The following is a 3,377-nucleotide window of genomic DNA, read 5'->3' as shown; positions in this document are numbered from 1 at the left end:
ATCGCCGAAGTGAAATGGTGAAGCCTTTGGAAGATGTTTTCCAGAAACTGAGAAATTGTGTTGCCCTGGCAACTCTCGGGTAAATCATTTTTCACGTCCAAAGTTTTCTAGTTCTTTGCAATCACATTGAAGAAAAGCTCAATTCAGATTATTATGAGTAATAGGTCTTGCTGAGCAATTGCTCTGGTTTGGGTTTATGATGTGTGGAAGGATTTAAAAGAATCAAATGGCTGGGTCAGTGGCCCTAGCTACTCAGGAGGCTTAGATCTGAAAGACTGTGGTTCAAAGCCAGTCCAGGCAGGAAAGTCTATGAGACTCTTGTATCCAGTAAACCACTCAGAAAAAGCTGGAAGTGGGGATGTGGCTCAACTGGTAGACCACTAGCCTTGAACCACAGGGAAGCTCAGGGACAGCACCCAGGCCCTGAGTTCAAGCCCCAGGACAGGCAAAAAAGAAAAGAATCAAATGACATTTTCATCACAAAATGTCCCTCCTTTCCCATTTCTCTAAGCAAGACTTCTCAATACAACATCTATTAAAATAAGGAATAGGATAGAATTGGGGGAGGACATCAATTACATACTTGTAATCCTAGCTATTCAGGAGGTTGAGATCTGAGGATCCAGTTTAAAGTCACACCAGGCAGGGAAGTCCATGAGACTTTTACCTCCAATTAACTACCAAAAGGCTGAGGATCACAGAGCTGTGACTCAAGAAATAGAGCACTAGCCTTGAGTAAAAAAATATTCAGGGACATCACCCAGACCATAAGTTCAAGCCCTAGGATTGGTGCGCGCGCACATGTGCACACACACACACATAACTGGGCCAGGCACTGGTGGCTCACATATGTAATCTTACCTAGTCAAGAAAGAGATATCTGAGGATCTAGGTTCAAAGCCAGCCTGGGCAGACAAATCCCTGAGACTCTTATTTCTAATTAACCACCAAAAAGCCACAAGTAGAACTGTGGCTTAAGTGATGGGGTACCGGCCTTGAGCGAAAAAGCTCAGGGATAGTGCCCAGACCCTCAAGTTAAACCTTTGTACCAACACACACACACACACACACACACACACACATTCACACACACACACACACACACACACACACAAAGTAGTTACTGTCTTCATGTAAGCTTCTATCCTCTTCACAGCTCCATTGCCCCTTTCTATGGTAGAAGGACTTTCCACACTCCTCTCAAGAGAAGCCTCAAAACAAAATAGATAAAAATTAATACAACTAAAAAGAACACCAAAAAAATGAGCTTATCTATAGACTGAATGGCTAACAAAAAGTTGGAAGAGGCCCAAACGGTTGGCCACTTGGCATTTGAGAAGGTTGGAAGTTGAAGGTGGGAAAGAGGGAGAATTGCAAAGATGACTGTCCCGAGTGGATATTATGGAGAGTCGGACTCAGGGAGAAAAGAGATGCACAGGCATACAGCTCACAATGCATGTGTGTTCACCTGTGGTGTGTCTTCAATTTTGATCCTCAGCTGAGGTGGTAACATTTTAGAAACATTATGGCCCTTCCAATACTACTCAGGATATACTACTTCAACTTCCCATGCACATCCTTTGCTAAGCTGGCATTGCTCTGAGCATTTGGGAAGAGATGGCTGTCTTGCCTTGTCCCTATCATGCAATTTCATATATCCTGATAACTTGAAGTCAAATTTGTTTATGGAGGTCAACAGTGACAAGCCTTTCTATTACAGTGTGATAAAAGAAGACTTCTGAGATGCCCTAAACTAACAGACACCAGAGAATGGAGGGAGAAAAGAAATGAGAAGCTCATTAAGGAACAGTCCTAAGCTCCTTTAACAAAAGTTAAAAAAAAAAAGCTTCATCTTCCTACATGCTGACAATTCCCTTCAAGACTGCATCACACTTTTAGAATCATCCAATCAAGAAAAGATAAAAAGAACTTTTTATGGTCACACTGTGCCTGCCTTGTAATCCTACTCTGAAGCCTGAGACAGGAATATTCTTTGTTTCTTTTTTCCTTCTCTTTTCTTTCTTTCTTACTTTCTTTTCTTCTCTCTTTCTTTTTCTTTCTTTCTTGTTGGTCATGGAGCTTGAACTCTGGGCCTGGGTGCTCCTTTAGCTCTTCAGCTCAAGGCTCGTGCTCTACCACTTGAGCCACAGCACCACTTCTAGTTTTCTGAGTGGTTTATTGGAGAGAAGAGTTTCCTGAGCAGCTAGGATTACAAGTGTGAGCCATCAGCACCCAGGCAGGAATATAATTTCAAGGCCAGCCTGGGTTATATATTATATATATATTCCATTTATTGAATAATCTCCTATCCCAGAACTTGTCTGGTTTTTAGTGTCATGCTCTTTTATCTATAGTCAATACAGGCCTAATGTCAACAATTTGTTTCTTTTCTTTTCCCAGAATTTCATTATAAAACACCTTGGTTCTTTAGGATTTCATTCAGGAGGACATTTTTCCAAGTACTACCTAGCTATGTGCTAGTGGTTTAAGGAGTTTGTCTCAGGATCTGTCCTTTTGCCTGTGACTGGCATTTGTAACAGCTTGATTAACTATTTCAGAGACCTCTTAGGCTCAAAAGTTTGATTTAACCACTTAGCAATGGTGGACCTGAAGGAATGAATGCATCATGTTCACTAAGTGAAGTATTTTTAGGTTTTAGTGTTTCACAACTAAATACCTAAGTCAGTGTAGAGCAGACAAGAACAAAATGGATTCAATGATTTTGAATATCATTTAATATCATTCATTATTCTTTTGGAAGTACCATAAATATTTAATAAGATTTTTATTGGCTTATATTAGTTATACACAGAAGGATTTCACTGCTACATCATTGTACATGTTTACACTGTATTGCAGTCAATTTTACCCCCTCTCTCATACTCCACAAGCAGCAGTATTTAAAGCACCCGATCATGGAAGTTTCCAGAGGCAGAAAGACGTTTTCCTTTTCCTTCCTTCCTTTTTCTTTGTTGGCATCCTAGTATGCAAAATCAATGACTTCACCAATTAGGCCAACTAATTCCAAACAGGAACTATAAGACATTTAGCATCATTCCTAACCATAGGTCATCAGAAAATAACAGACCTCGAAAACTGTTCGTTGGTTCCGCAACCAAAATTAAAACGTTCGATGTGTGTGCCTAGGTCCACGTACCAGTTCCAAGAGCCAGGCCGTGGCCTTGCAGTAAACTCTGTCCAGTTACAATTCTGCCGTACTTTCAATTTTTGACTTTTTTTTCCCAAAATTGTTCTAGGTCTTTGGCAGTGGAGGTCATTCTCTTACGTTGCTGACAAAAACACACTCGCAGCCACGTAAGACTCCTCCAGTAAAACGTTCCCAAATCCTTCCACACACCCGCGGCGGCACAAGGTCC

Source organism: Dipodomys ordii, unplaced genomic scaffold, assembly GCF_000151885.1.
Source record: "Dipodomys ordii isolate 6190 unplaced genomic scaffold, Dord_2.0 Scaffold2, whole genome shotgun sequence".
NCBI lineage: Eukaryota > Metazoa > Chordata > Mammalia > Rodentia > Heteromyidae > Dipodomys > Dipodomys ordii.
The sequence above is the reverse complement of the archived record's forward strand: the minus strand, read 5'-3'. Positions refer to the sequence as shown.